This window comes from Gigantopelta aegis, unplaced genomic scaffold (genome assembly GCF_016097555.1).
Source record: "Gigantopelta aegis isolate Gae_Host unplaced genomic scaffold, Gae_host_genome ctg2132_pilon_pilon, whole genome shotgun sequence".
NCBI classification, from domain to species: Eukaryota; Metazoa; Mollusca; class Gastropoda; order Neomphalida; family Peltospiridae; genus Gigantopelta; species Gigantopelta aegis.
Genome location: NW_024532853.1, coordinates 67,222 through 84,993, shown reverse-complemented (window position 1 = coordinate 84,993; position 17,772 = coordinate 67,222). Strand labels below are relative to the sequence as shown.

Sequence of the window (17,772 nt, the reverse complement as noted above, 5' to 3'; positions counted from 1 at the left end):
GCGGTTCTTTTACGACAACATGCACTGGCCTTTTTATGGTAGAGGAAACAAGCAGTGAATATAATCATGAAGAATGTTAACAAACAGCCCGGGAGTATATATAAATATGTCCTAAAAAAGTAATGAAATATATCTTTACAACTAGAGACATCAAATCAAGTCAGTGTACTTTCTGAGTTACTATTGTTGCTTAAACATTATAGTTGTTAAGATCTCGACCAAAAATGCTATGTATAAGTCTCTGAGATGCATGTAGAACAGAACATTCATAGCACAAAAGTACTCTGAGGATTTATACATTCAAGTTAAATTGGAGAGACTAGTGGAACAGTTATTATAGTATAATAAATGATATCTTGAGATATTGTAACTTTTTGACAACAATTAAAATATGAAGGACCAAGCACAATGGTTGTGACTTAGCACAAACACTGAAAAGCCAATCATCTCAAGGTATAAGCCACAGGCCATCCTTCCTCACTTTAAGTATTCTCTTAAAGAGTGCACTATGTAAAACTACTAGATAAACATAAGTATGTGAAAAACTTTAATATAATTAAAACTTAATAAAAACTATTTTATACTATGCAAAAGGCACGCTGTTTGTGCTGGCTTGTGCCTTGTGTACAAAGAATGAACTGTTATGCTTTAATGATGGCATGATGTCTGTTAATATTGCAATAATGGGAGTGGCTCACTGCTGGCTGGCCTGCATCGCATACTCAACCATTAAAGGTTTTCAGGAAAGCTTGAAGTAAGTAGGGTCTAATAACGACTATAACAGTGACATTACCACTCCCACAATCATTCAAAACAATTTGACACTAATAACACACCATATTGAAACTCTACATTTCGAAGTCTTGGATTTACATGAATTACGTAATGTTATATTGAGTAGTCTAGACTCCTGTAGTTAAATAGACTCTGTCAATATAATAACACTTTTGATTTCATTTTGCAGAAGTAAAACAACTTAAATGTTAAGCTACACCTATAATCATTATATGTGTAAGAAGTTGTATTTTTATAACATGTAAAATACAAATACTTGTATAAACAAACACAAATGACAAAAACAACTCACTGGGTAACGTGGATTCATTTCGTCTTCGCCTGTAAAAGCAGTTATAAATATATATATATCAACTCGTAATAACTTACGCTCCTTTATATGTGTAGACCAAAAAATTACTATTACGAAAATAATGAACCAGCCAAAATGTCTGCACGTGTTTGTGTCTATAATCAGCCACTCCCTTTTTGGCAGCAAACGCGGTAGCCTACAGCTGTAACTTGTCGGCTGAGTCGGCAATTTTCTTGACCAGTCTGTCTGCGTCAACTCTACGCGTGGCTACGAGTCAGTGTCGACAGAATAGTTAATTTAACAATAATAAATGATAGTTTGATATTATGTAAATAAGTCGGGCATTACATATTATTTTAATTGTTTTATTCTTTGTAACATTGTTTAAAAAATATTATAACAATAGGTTGTCGTCTCTGAACTACATTTCAGATTCATCAGTTGTTGCATTTGTTAGCCATGACATCTTCCGGTTCTCTAAAAAAAGACACATATTACTATGAAGTCAAAGTCCACAACAACTATTATAACATTAAAGTCTATTATTAATAATATTGTATAAGATATTTTTACATGTATAACATATTAATACCTTCTTCTTATTCTCCAGCTATTAAATTGTCTATAGAAACCTTTTATCTCATTTATAAGTAGCCGAGTCAACAATCTAGACAAAAACATATGTGTACATGTACACCAATAATAACATATCAAGATCATATATTAATATTATACCTACTGACACACCACTTACAAGAAGATAGAAAACAGGAGCCCATTAATAACTAAAAGGCATTGTCCCATTCCTAAGATTAACATAGAATAATTGGATTACAAGATGTTTGGACTGACTGCTTACAAAGAAATCAGAGACCCATCCTGTTACTAGCGGACCAATGCTGCCCTAAAGATCCCATACATCGATAATACCACCCACTGTAGCCTTAGCTTCTGGTTGTCTTTAAGTGACTTGTGTGTTTCCTATAGAAAAGATTAATTTACATAAGCAACTACTTATAACTATTGTTAACCATTAATAACTATTAATAACTCAATTACTACCAGATCTTTGATACAGCTGTGGTGATTAAAGCATATGGTCCATTAATAAAAGTACCACTTATATTATAAGAACTTTATATAATAAAGAGTGTTAACAATACAATATTATATAACGTATATATGTACTACTACCTATGGAAGTTGCTAATGATGTGTGTCCCAGTAACGATATAAAAATAACTAAAAATACAAAGGGAAGAAATTGATGATATAAAATATTATATAATAACAATCTGTATAGTCTGTTAATTTAAAAGTAACCCTTAATAATTTAAGATATTTATTTTGGTAACAACATTTAGTACTTTAGTAGGGTATTTTTAAGTGAAACTTTCCCTCCAAAAATGTCTATAATAATAAATTTTTATGTGCTAGGGAATGGTACACACGCTCACACACACACACTTACAGTAGGAACAGCTAAAGTACATCATTATAACACAAGATATAGCTCTGGCATTGATAATATCAGATAGACCGCCAGTAAAAAATACTACCTTTAAATTTCAAAAAACAAGGTAGTACCGGGAAAGGGAGAGAGAGAGAGAGATAGATAGAGAGATAGAGAGAGAGAGAGAGAGAGAGAGAGTAACTTTAAAATCATTAGTAACTTACCAATAATACCTCCAACATCATATAAATGTAGCTAACAGATCAGCTTTTTGTTCTCCAATATAACGACCCCCAATACCTATAGTATTATTATTATAGTATATAACATTATAAATACACTTGTCTCCACTTACGATGATATGCCACATAGTATGGTAACCAAAATAAAAAGGTATATGCAACCAGTTTAGCAAAAAATAATGACAGTGCAAACTCAATCACACCCTTAAAAATTGATAATCAATTAAATTAATATGCTATTATTAACTCACTGGTATTTTCCAGAGCTCCTAACAAAGTAATGGCTTTCCCTTTCTTTGGCTAAATGGAAAGAATGTGAGACTAGAAATCATATAAAAAACGTTCACTTATACTCAGGTGGTTCACTCAGTTTCAGTGTTAGTGTTTTATAATCCTTTGATATCTGTCTCGATAAGTCGGTCTCTTCATCCTCAGTGTCGCTTTGATACTAAACAGGTTAATCATATCACATTATTATTATATTGACTTTATTTTCTCTTACTTGTCTCTCTGTTAGAGAAAAAGATTGTCTCTCATCTTCTTGGACTGGGCAAGCGTCTGTGTTCATGTTACCATTTTGTTCAGTTTGAGATGACATAGATCTTCAGATTCCTTAAGGGTTTTATTCGAATATTTAGTTGTGTTATTTGAGGGACTCACCAGGTGTTGTTTTTGAAGGAGGCAATCCAACATGAACTGGATCTAGTGAATAGATGAATAACAATGAATGAATTGATGGAAGACACACCATGATTACTCAAATAATAATCTCTTTGTTGGTGTGCAGGAAAAAAGTCACAAACAATTGAATTTAAATTGACCACAAAAAAAAAAACAAAGTCAACAATACTAGCTAACTTAGAAATATTTTGCTTAATAACTAAAAAACTGCTTGAATTATTAATAGCAAGAATAAAATTGTTTTTTGACTTTATAACTTGGTAGATGAAAAAGCAGTGGTCTACATATTTGTAGCCTTTATATATGGCATCCTCATTTTTCATTTGCTTTCCTAGGCCTTTCTCACTTATCAACAAAGAGAGGTCTAGTTTGATAGATTACGAATATACCTGTTACTAAAAAGAAGAAATCTTAATACCCATTAGTTATTATTATAAATCCAGGCACGAAAAACGACCACGCCCTGTAAAATACAAAGCATATACCATGTCATATAAATTAGTAAAGAATTTTACCAAGGTTTTCCCTTTTTGAGCCCATATTGATGGTACAGCTGTTCCCAGTATATTACCAACTGAAGTATGTGAGTTCCAAATCCTAAAAATAAACCCACGATGTCTTTTACCAAACCAGTTACCCATAACAGCTACTACTCCTGGCCAGCCTGTGGACTAAAAAGGAACTCATTATGACAAAAAGAAATATCTAAAGTACCTCAAATCATCCCCACAAAGAATTGTATAACTATGAAAATAAGCAAGATGATGGATTTCAGCATAATAAGCCACGCCCAGGTAGAGAAACAAATATTCCACTACCTATAGAGGTACAACCTACGTATCACATGACACATATTGATTCAATACCTATCATTCCAATAGTTAGAAAATACCTCAAATTGACACTCAGCAATTAATCCACTATAAAGAAAAGACATTAAAAATTATTTATGATGGCAGGTTAGGTATCAAACTCTCTCTCTCTCCCTCTCTCTCTCTCTCTCTCTCTCTCTCTCTCTCCTCCTCTCTTTCCCTTACCTACCAACCATGAATATAGCATATGTAAAAAGCCAGGAATATCCCACTGCTCCAATAATGCCTTACAATGAGAGCTATCTTTTGAAAAGAAACAATACAATTCTTCTAATACAGTCACCCAGTCACTTACTAAAGGAGCCATCCATCAATGTAATTATCAGGATCTACATCACGAACATCAAGGGATCGTTCCATTAGCTCATCATCCTGATATTGTTATGTATTAGTTGATTATGTTAATGTACAATTTGGAGCCCAGAACATTCTATTGGGTTGAAATTATAACATGAATGTGGGCGGAGCCAAAAAAGAAACAGACAAAAGATTTTGTTAAGCAAAATTTGATGACACTAAAAATATATCGTCAAACTTTTTAAAGGTGGGATTTCAACTAACAGTGTTTATAAAGTAGACAGTCAATATGACAATCATTATTGACAACTGATGTCTCTTTATAAAGGAATTCTTTAATGTTTTTGGAATAGGAAACATCAAAGACTCTGTCATGAAAATTTGCCCATAGACTGGTAGGGACAATCAATGCTTTTTATAACATTTTGCATCAGTATAATACTATAATACTATAATACTATAATCTAAACTTTAAAGACAAAAAAGGACTTCAGACAATCAAATATACCTGTCATCCTATGTTGATATTAGTTACAAATAAAAAATTATATTTTTATTATTTTTACAATCTGTCTGGTTCATTTTTTTAATAACTTACATTTTTTATTAACTGAATTTCCAGACATTTCCCTTCCTTAAAAACTATTGTTCTTTTAGTCAATTAAAACTGAAATTAGTTTTTTAGTATGTTATCTTAAATTTTATCACTAAAACTAAAAACTAGAACTGAAAAAAATATGAACTAAATCAAAACAAAAACAAAAATCATTCTGGAGTTTAAATTACAAAATTAATTATATGTTACTAATAATTATAACTTACATTAGGGATTATTAGAGATCTAATATTCATATGAATTAGTCACTGTGTAACTAATTAATTAATTAATTAATTGTGTAACTACTGCTGCTGCTTGTAATAGAACACATCAATTTGTTGAGGACTCTATTCCCAGCTATTTCATTGGCTGTTGCTATGGACTCTATTCCAGCTATTTCATAGGTCTGTTGCTATGGACTCTATTCCAGTTATTTCATTGGCTTTGCTATGGATCTATTCCAGCTATTATTGGCTGTTGCTATGGATTCATTAGATGTATTTTGATTGGTTGTTGGTTTTGTTTATTGATTTTTAGTATCGTTTGTCCAGACAAACATAAAGTCCTATCATAGCTATTATCTCTCTGCCTAAGCCTTTTTTAACATGTAGATTTATATGTAATATATATATTACATATAATCCTATAACATGTACATTGTTTGTAATATGTTGATTAAATATAAAATTGTATGCTGTTGCTATGGACTCATTAGATGTATTTTGATTGGTTGTTGTATTGTATATGAGCTTGGTTTTATTTATTTTATTTTTAGTATTGATTGTCCAGACAAACATAAAGTCTAAAATATCCTATCATACCTATTACCTCTCTGTCTAAGCCAACATATTAATAAATTATGAAGTGATTAATTTGTAAATTCCATAATAGTCGACTCTTAGAATTAGTTAATAAAATAACAGATTAGTTTTTATAGTAATATGTATATTAACTAAAAGGGACACTATATAATTATTATAGTAATAATAATGTTGATATCACATCATGTAACTTTATTAGTGGTCAAAGATTTGAGGTCTAGTTTGAAAGTTTTTAACTAACTCCTTTATACAATTCACACTCATGAAATGATAATCGAGAAAATAAATTTAAAAATTTAATATTTAACTAAACAATTTGTTTTTTTAAATAAATAAAACTAAATCTAAACTATATTTAACATACTAAGACAATATACTACAGAGGTAGAAATATAGGTAGGATAATGTAAGATTTTGAGGATGGACAATAGATAGATGAACAAAGTATAAATGAATAAGGATAGATAGCACAATGATAAAGTAACTTACAGCTACTACACTGAATGGTTTACGTGACATATGATAATAGTATAGCATAAAAATGTCAGCACAATATATATAGTCGATAGCTATAAGGAAAACAATGAGTACAGTATGTAGCACAATGTTTTAAGGTCATATTAAAGTTCTTTATTATTACATAATGACTAGTTGTATGGCAGGAAGTGTATACTCCAATGCAAAATTATACAGTTAGGATGTAATGTTTAGTATTTAGGGTATAGAGTATAACATTATTATTTATCACTACAATATGCATTTCATTTGTACTCTACTATCTATGGTTTTACTATTATTACTCTTCGTACCTTTTACTTGAATACAATTGAAGACACCTAGATAGCTCAATAGCCATGCTCCTAATGGTACTTTTCTCCAGATGACTTTACGATGTCTTCCTGCCTCCCAACACCTGTATGTGTCTTACTTTCTTCAGCAAGTTCTGTTTTCATTTCTTGTTCGAACAGTAAACGCAAAAAGTTAGTATGCTTACTCAACTCAGGAAATACATCCGGTAATTGGATCCGGTTTAGGAGAGTACCCTCCCCTTTAACAAAGGCGATTAGCCACTTATTCATAAATCATAAATTAATTTCAATGACAATTACTATAACATAATATATTATATATATAAATATTGTACACTAATATGTTAGTAGGTGTGTTCTACATAATAGAGTCACAGATTTTATCTTTAGTATTTGTGAAAACTTGGTAGCCCTTCCTAAAAAGGAGCATAATAATTTTGTCAGGTATGAATATAAATAGTCCTAGTTATTGTATTATTAACCTTTCCTTTCGTTTTTCCTCTCCAGACTTTGATGATGTTATAAAAAGTTCCGAACTTCGCGAACAACCAATCTACTAAGGGCATCTACAAAGAAATGTAATTATTAATACAAATAGTTATTACTTTGTTAATTATTGATAAATTAATAAATTACAAATCATTTCTCGCATAAACAAACTCCTAGCCTACTATTTCATTTATCCATCTTCCATCCATTTATCAACCCATACAATATAGCACAATATAGTACAATATAGTACAATATAGCACAATATAGTACAAATATAATACATATAGCACAATATACTACAATATAGTACAATATAGTACAATATAGTACAATAGAGAATAATATAGTACAATATGTACAATATAGTACAATATAGTACAATATAGCACAATATAGTACAAATATAGTACAATATAGTACAATATAGTATATCATACAATAATGTATATTGTATGAAAAAAGGAATTATTTACAAGTTTATTCTTTCAGCAACATTCTATTAAAAGTCTCATAGCTAGCTGTCATAAATGGCAAATAGATGCTAGTTATTGAAGGCAGTCTTGTGTGGCCAGAAATACTGAAAATACATATTACACATGTCTGATGACACAAGACAAACTTCATAGTATAACTGATTGAATATGTCGGTCAATCTTTCTGGGTTGGTCCCCTACATAATGTGCTTAATGACACTTACCAAATAAGACAGGAAACAGGACACCATTAGGACATTGAAAGGCATTGTCCCATCCCTACATTGATAAATTGCTAAAAAGCATTGTATTTAGATCACAGTATTAAGTAACGTACAAAGAAATCAAGACCCATCCTGTTACTAGTGGACCAAATGCTGCTCCTAAGATCCCATACCATCGATAATAGCACCCACTGTAGCCTTAGCTCTCTGATTGTCTTTAAGTGACTTGTGTGTTTTCCCTAAAAGATATAAAACTCCTACATTACAACTGAGATCACATGACATTTGTACTTAATATAAGACTATAGTTTCCTAATATAGGTAAAAAAGCTAAAATCACAGGCTACATTACAACTGAAATCATGTGACACTTTGTGTACACAAGACTCATTACAAAGCTATGGACTCCTAACCTAGATTAAAAGGATCAGAACCAAGAAACTACACAATTTAGAACCCTAACAGCTGTTGCTATAAAGTTTAAGCACATAATGGAAGATTTTATGTTTCAAGCTGGTATAATGCTCATTGGTCAAGAAACTCTAAAGCAAAGCATATGCAATTGGAAGTAAATAGAAAGCTCATAAAGCCTGGTAATCAAAATATACTACTTGACCAATCAGATTGCCTCATCATATTGTGTACATATACTACATATACTAACAATTTGATTGTTGACAGATACTTCATAATTTATTAGACTAACAGATCACTTGATACAGCTGTTGTAATGAGAGCATATGGTCCATTAATAAAAGTACCACTTAATATGATAAGAACTAAGAAAAAAATTTTTTTTTTTTTTGAGAGTAGTAACCTGAACAATTATAATATAATTATTAATTAATATTTAATAACTAGTAATTTACACTTATCATTTTTACTAGTGACATACGCTAGTAAGTCCAATTGCATCATGTCCCATGTAACGAAAAATAAATAACTATTTAAAAAAATTGTGATCATTAAGACTCCATCACACACACACAAACACTCACAGTAGGAACAGCTAAGTACATCATTATAACACAAGATATAGCTCTGGCATTGATAATATCAGATAGACCACCCAGTAAAAATACCACCTACATGAAATGTACAGGAAAGATGGAGAGAGATAATGAAATAGTAATGTCATACTCATTAGTAACTCACCAATAATACCACCAACATCATATAATAAGTAGCTAACAGATCAGCTTTTTGTTCACCAATATAATACACCACCAATAGCTACAGTGTTGCTTATAATAATGTGGGCGTGATCTACATTAACTTACTATGACATTAAGATAATATGGTAACCAGAACAAGAAGGTATAGGCGACCAGTTTAGCAAAGAAAAGAGCAAATGAGAACTCAATGACTCCCTTAATGAACAATAATATGAACAGTTGACACATAACTTCTCAGACTTACAGGTACTTTAAGTGCTCCTAATAAACTAATGGCCTTATTTTTGGTCTAGAGAGAGAGAGGGGGGGAGGGGAGGGGACAAAAAACAGACAAGTATAGATGATGTACTTACTTCAGGGGTCTTCTCCTCATGAATATCGGCTGTATCATTGCCGAGTGTACTGCTGCGATAATTTTTTTCATGAGATCTGTTATTTTCTTTAAGACTAGTATATTCATCCACTCTGTTCTCTTCTTTACTTTGTTCCTCCCAGACCTAATTTAAATTACAACTATATTTGTGGTCAATTCTCTATGCTCAACTTACTTTTTCATTCTCTGTATTGTTGTCTCTCATTATCAATAAGTTAGAATCATCTCCATTTTGACTCCTATGTCTCGTATGAGAAATTTGAGAAGTTTGTCCCTATTTTGATCCTATATAATAGTCCTATTTGCTGTTTATTAGTTAGTATATCCTACCAGATGATGCTCAGGAGGTGGGAGACCAACATGTGATGGCTCTAATGGGTGGAAGAAATGAATGGATAAGATAGAGGAATGGATGGACAAATGGGTAAGAGAGAATGGACAGACAGACATATTAATAGATACATGGACTTAACAAATACTAACCAAGTATTAAGAAGAAATACATTATCAAGCCTACACCAACCATGACAAAATCCTGGTACTAAAAAGGACCATGCCCTGTGAATAGTAATACAATAAAACTGAATTAAATAGTAATATATATTTGCCGCCAAATTCCCTTATCCTATATGTGATTGTAAAATTAATCTAATATGCACGATAATATACAGGACAGTTTGTACTAATACCGTCGTTATCTAAGCAATGTACCAGGGTTTTCCTTTTTTAGCCCATATTGATGGTACAGCTGTTCCTAATATATTACCAACTGAAGTATGTGAGTTCCAGATACCTAAAAGAAGACCACGATGTTGTTACCAAACCAATTACCCATAATGGCTACTATTGCTGGCCAGCCTGTGGACTAAAGGAGGATCAGATTGTTATGACAAAATGACCAAATAAGGACGTACCTCAAATATGCCCACAAAATTTGAATAATAATGAAATAAGCCAGTGATGTATTTCGGGCATAATAAGCCACACCCAGTAGTCCAACAAATACTCCACTACCTATAGAGGTACAACCCACGTATCACATGATACATACATACATTGACTAATACCAATACCTATCATTCCAACAGTAGAAAGTATCTCCAAATTGACACGATCAGCTATTAATCCACTATAGAGAAAAGAAGGACAAATGTACAGTGACTATGGACTAGTAGAAAAATAACCAAATCCTTCCTCACTCCCTATCTTCTCTTACCTCCCAACCATAAACACAGCATATGTAAAGAGCCAGGCATAGTCAACAGCACCAATGACAGTCTTACAATATGTACCATCTATAAGTGAAGTGAAACAATCATATCAGTAATAAGTGTACATGTATATGTACTTACGAATGGTGGCAAGCCTAGTTCGTAGTCACCTGATCTACTGGATGTAAGTATTGATCATTTTTACTGCTATTATCATTGTTGTTGCCTTCTAATAGATTACAATTGGGAGCTAGAACATTCTGTAAGCAATATATACACACACAAAATTTAATTTCTAATTGTTATTTGGTTGTTATAAAAGAATTTGTTATATTCCCTTTAGCTGTTTATAAATATGTTCTATTAATACTTAATATTCATTGTATTAGCCAACATAGTTTAGTGCTTAATGAAGTAACATCAGTAAATATTAATAACGTTATCAAACATAACTATATATAATATTAACTGTATGGTATATATGAAGCAGTTATTGTGTTTTCACATTGTCTTATATGTCAGCTGCTGTTCTATTACAGCTCTGTTACATGAATAGATTGTATTCATGTAACTCTGTTACAATGAATAGATCAATAGATCGTTGTTTCAAATGAACTTACAGCAACAACACTGAATGGTTTACGCGACATGTGATAGGCAGCATAACATATAAATGTCAGAACCAGTATATACAGCCGATAGCTATAAATAGACAACAAGGAATTATGTAGAAAATTATCCATATATACAATCCATCACAATTAGCAGCTGTCTACTTCCTGTTTAATGTAAACTGTTTTTAAGATATAGATTACTTTAATGAGTTTGAAAAAGAAGATAATGTCCCCACCTTAATATAAACTTACTCTAAGCAATAAAAACCATAAACCCCAAAAACTTGGATTGCATATAAATACAGTAAGACCAGATTAAAATATTGTTTCTTTTTCTACATGGATTCTCGCCACTTTCTGTTTTTGTAATGCAAGACTTCATCTCTATCACAGTCTTTTTAACTCAAGTAGACCGTGATAATATGTGAAAAAAAAGTTTTCACCAAAAGGCATTGTTTTATAATATTTGTACCTTTTGCTTGAGAAACAATTGAAGACACCTAGATAGCTCAGTAGCCATGCTCCTAATGGTACTTTTCTCCAGATGACTTTACGATGTCTCCCCCGCCTGCCAACAACTTGCCTCACTTTCTTCATGAAACATTCATCATTGTATACTGCATAAGTCGGAACAATAAGGCCACACCTCCTCCTAAATAATACTTTTGTTAAAAAAGGACTGTCATGGCAAACTTGTTCCTAGTTAAGATTGGACCTAGGTCCAATTTATGCAAGGTAAATTTGGATCTAGGACCAAATTTTGCTACCTAATTTGGACCTATACTGCAAAATTTGTTCCCAGAGATAGGTCCCACTTTTGGCAGCAAAATATGGTCCTTTTTGGCAGCAAAATATGGTCCTTTTTGGCAGCATATATTAATCTAAATAAAGACAAGCATATGTTATACAATTATAGGTTATATTATATAGGTAATGCTACAATTAATTAAGAGTTTTTACACAAGTGCCACATATCCATGATATGTGCCTCTTGATCTGCCAATGTCTCTTGAGACTTCAACACTATCTTCATAATATCAGTCTTTACAGCCTTTGCACTTAATCATTCTACCCCCTTCTGTTCGATGAACATTTGTAGTATACTAATATCAGCAACACATTGTTTTGCTTTCTTTTTTCACCACTGGCAGGGGCAATGGGTTTAATTGTCTTATTTCAAGACAGTGGTCCCTTAATTGATGTTGAATATAGGTTTTGTGTTGGGGTTTGCCTGCCACAAAGAGATGTGGCAAAAGCTAATGAAAAACCCCACAAACATTTGCAAATGTCCACCAATGTTTGGATAGGCATCTTTCTGTGTAGCAGTAATTAATGACTACGTTACTCAGCAACCTATCATTGATCAATGATTTTCTGTCTGACAGAAACAAGGTTAATTCTTGTATCCAATATATGGTTGGGATGTCTTTCTTGTTTGCTAGTCCAAACACTCTATTGGAAAAGAGCTAAGTAGTATAAATATTGAACCACAGTTTGCTACTGTTAATGATTTCATTGCAATGCTTCTGCTATTAATAAACAGTAGCAAACTGTGGTTCAATATTTATATCAGTGACCAAGTACACTTCAATTTTAGATTACTTACTTTCTTGACATTGTTAATGTCACATTGAATGGGTATCAGTCCAGAAGAGTTCTCTTTTGGACTCGATCTAGATGCTTATAATGGTCTGTTTGTCTCTGGTTTGATTAGCAAGAGTAACAGTCTACTCAACATATGAAAAATAATTTGATTTTGCAAATTTATCCTGAATATTTAATATTATTTTTACAAAACATAAAATTAATTGTCAGTTTGTTGATACTAATGGTAAGTATTTATGTATCTATAGTGGTGCTCTTGCTTCAGAGTTGATCTGGTCAGGAAAATTGAAAGGGTCTCTAGTCTAGTCAAGGAGAGTCCATAATAAAAGCACAGTTAGCACACATCTATGTTTTTCATTCAGCAATAGTAAATTGAAATTGAAGGGTTTCAATACAATTTTATCATATGTGTGTAATTAAAATAAAATTTGTGTGTATTGATAGACACTGAACCCTAAAATTAAATTTGTAACAAACAGCAAATTAAATATTAATTTTAATACCTAAAGGAAATACAACTTGATTAATTATTAAACCAAATATATCAAGAGCATGTGTACACAACAAGCAAGGAAACGCATGACCACCATTATTATGGCGGGAAATATCATCCACGCCTGACGAGCCAATAGTGTGCTAGAAATTAATTTCCCGCCAAATTGTCACAGAAATTGAAAAAAATACTAACTAACTTGTCTCGACTTCTTCTCATAGCACATTTCTCCTTCTCTCAATGCTAGTTTGCCAGCCTTTTTCCCAATGCTTCTCTTCCTGTTAGCAAGGACAATCTGAAGCATAAGTCCAATTTTATATTTAGTTTATTGCTTCATTAGTCAGGTTCCCATCTTCTCTCTGCTGTGACATTACCTTTTTGACACTTGAAAAGTTCCCCAGGTGGATAAAGCTCTCCATTTAAGTAGACCATAGCCTAAAAAGTGATAAAATGATTTGTATGTATCAAGTTCCATTTCTCTTCACCAAATTATTACGTCTGACACCCTTGGATCCAAGTATTGCAAGATGGAATTAATTTTGTAGCCTTTTCGTTACAAAATTTGGATCTAAGTCCAAATTTTTGCACCAGGACGAAATTTTTCGTGACATTGACATTATTTGACAGCATGGCAGTCCTATATAGGACCGTGGACAGCCCATATAAGTGTGTCACAAATTTTGTATATGTAGTGATCATGATCCTTCATTTTGCAAGAGTCAGGGCACACCTGACTTGTCTAATACCAAAGGAAAAAAATTATTAATCATATGGTTCAGACATGCATGTTTGAACTATCATGGTATTTGAGGTTTGTTTGAGACTCAGACAGGGCTGGTCAATATTAAAGAAATGCAAGTTTGAGAGAGCTTTTGATACTATGTAATAAAATTGATGATGTAATGCATACAATGTATATTGATGTTAATCTCAGGTTCCTCTGAAGACTAGATCAGGCCGATATCACTTATAATCAAGAGATGGAGTGTTTCTGAAATTAAGCAACACTAAAAGGAAGTGCTAAGAAACAACTATTTAACAGTTGTATTTAAAACATATACGAAATGTGCTACATAACGATATATCCTAATTAGGTGGTTATTTTAATACGAGGAAATCATGTGCGTTGTCACCTTACTAAATTTAGAACTAGACTTACTATATTTAGACATTACGTCATAGGACAGTATAAAGAGAAGCGACCTTGCTTCCAATGCCGATCTCATCTGCGATAACTAAGAATCGTAAGCTCTAGCAATTAGTCTTTAAAATTATTCATATAAACTTGTTCTAAAGATGCAAATCTTGTCAGGACCCTCACTGGAAAGACTTTAATCACTCTTGAGGTCGAGCCCTCTGATACTATTGAGAAAGTGTCAAAGCTAAAATATAAGATAACTATTGTTTTTCAGGACAAAGAAGGGGGGGTTTAGGGGGTTACACCTGATTTAACAACGTCTCATTTTTGCTGGCAAAACAATTAGAAGATGGACGAAACCCTCTCAGATTACAACATCCGAAAGAATCAACCTCTCCATCTAGTGTTACGTCTAAGAGGTGGTATGCAGATCTTTGTCAAGACCCTCACTGGGAAGACAATTACTCTTGAGGTCGAGCCCTCTGATACTATTGAGAATGTCAAAGCTAAAATCCAGACAAAGAAGGCATTCCACCTGATCAACAACGTCTTATATTTGCTGGCAAACAATTAGAAGATGGACGAACCCTCTCAGATTACAACATCCAGAAAGAATCCACCCTCCATCTAGTGTTACGTCTAAGAGGTGGTATGCAGATCTTTGTCAAGACCCTCACTGGGAAGACAATTACTCTTGAGGTCGAGCCCTCTGATACTATTGAGAATGTCAAAGCTAAAATCCAGGACAAAGAAGGCATTCCACCTGATCAACAACGTCTTATATTTGCTGGCAAACAATTGGAAGAGATGACGAACCCTCTCAGATTACAACATCCAGAAAGAATCCACCCTCCATCTAGTGTTACGTCTGAGAGGTGGTATGCAGATCTTTGTCAAGACCCTCACTGGGAAGACAATCACTCTTGAGGTCGAGCCCTCTGATACTATCGAGAATGTCAAAGCTAAAATCCAGGACAAAGAAGGCATTCCACCTGATCAACAACGTCTCATTTTTGCTGGCAAACAATTGGAAGATGGACGAACCCTCTCAGATTACAACATCCAGAAAGAATCCACCCTCCATCTTGTGTTACGTCTGAGAGGTGGTATGCAGATCTTTGTCAAGACCCTCACTGGGAAGACAATCACTCTTGAGTCGAGCCCTCTGATACTATCGAGAATGTCAAAGCTAAAATCCAGGACAAAGAAGGCATTCCACCTGATCAACAACGTCTCATTTTTGCTGGCAAAACAATTGGAAGATGGACGAACCCTTTATGATTACAACATCCAGAAAGAATCCACCCTCCATCTAGTGTTACGTCTGAGAGGTGGTATGCAGATCTTTGTCAAGACCCTCACTGGAAAGACAATCACTCTTGAGGTCGAGCCCTCTGATACTATCGAGAATGTCAAAGCTAAAATCCAGGACAAAGAAGGCATTCCACCTGATCAACAACGTCTCATTTTTGCTGGCAAACAATTGGAAGATGGACGAACCCTCTCAGATTACAACATCCAGAAAGAATCCACCCTCCATCTTGTGTTACGTCTGAGAGGTGGTATGCAGATCTTTGTCAAGACCCTCACTGGAAGACAATCACTCTTGAGGTCGAGCCCTCTGATACTATCGAGAATGTCAAAGCTAAAATCCAGGACAAAGAAGGCATTCCACCTGATCAACAACGTCTCATTTTTGCTGGCAAACAATTGGAAGATGGACGAACCCTTTCTGATTACAACATCCAGAAAGAATCCACCCTCCATCTAGTGTTACGTCTGAGAGGTGGTCTCTAAGTACAAGTAATTTAAACTGATCTTATAATTATCATTGGTATGACTTTCTTATATTATTTAGAATAATTAATAATTAAAGTATATTAATATTGGTTTTCATTATAATTTTTGTTATTTTGTAAATCATTGTTATATTTAGCAAAAACAGTGATTGTAAGACACTCAATGTCAAAGTTATGCATATTATCAATGAAGAAGTGTAATAACCAACTACATACATCCTGTCATTGATGGAAAGATGAATGTTCTTTTTGTAAATCAGTTTAATTCTTGATAAAGACTAACATTTGACAGACATGGATATTTGTAATATTTATGATTGTAGTAATAACAGACTAGTAGTGTATCAAGATATTAATACATTGCGTTAGTTTGTATACATTTTTAGTTATTGTTGTTGAAGCCTTATATATATGTTCACTCAATAATAGCTTTAATGATACATAAATAAAGTGGCTTTTATTTAGCAGTGAGAGTAAGAAAGTCCATATTCATTAAGGGGGTGATTATCACTATAAATGTAAAGATGACAATGTCTAAAATTACAGTCACAAGGTTAGTAGCAACATACACAAAAATAATTCCATATATAAATTCCTATATTAGTAGCCTATAAAAATGATAGATATTTAGACAACATAGGTTTGTACTATAGTACTTGTCATAACTTGTGATATATGTTAAAAATTTTTATTTCCTTATATGGTCACAATAGGGGTGGCTTCTATCTAGATCTGCTCTGTTTCTTTACATCCTATTATGGCAAAGAAAGCAGTACCTAGCACCTCTTCCTCTACAACTCTCAAGAAACTAGAGGAACAGCTCACCTGTGCTATATGTCTTCACCTCTATATCACCCTAAGACCTTACCATGTCTCCATTCTTTCTGTCAACAATGTCTGGAAGGTCTACCAGTGAATAATCAAGGACATAAATACTTCATCTCCTGTCCCACTTGTCGCCGTTATACTCAGTTACCTCGATCAACAGGAGCAGCTGACTTTCCAACAGCTTTCTTAATTAACAACCTTAAGGAGGTCTACGATCAAATGGCAAAAGTGTCAAGACACCAATATTTTCAAAAATTAGAAATGAGTCTGAAGTCAGTTAGTGACAAAGTAACAGCTGTTATTAATGTCCTAACTTCTCTCAAAGATAGAGAGAATGAGATTAAAAAGCAAGGAGAACTTGTCAAAGAGGAGATACATGTCATGATGGCAGAAATGATTGATGTCCTTCATCAGTCTGAGAGACATCTGGCTAGAGAGGTGGACAAAGTCATTGGTAGTAAACTGCGATCATTATCAGAGCAGAAAA

The 17,772-nt window shown here is 33.1% G+C and overlaps 1 pseudogene; it reads left to right on the top strand.

Annotated features, from left to right (window-relative positions):
* Positions 1–4,891: 4,891 nt before the first annotated feature.
* Positions 4,892–16,455, top strand: LOC121391339 (annotated as a pseudogene).
* Positions 16,456–17,772: the final 1,317 nt, after the last annotated feature.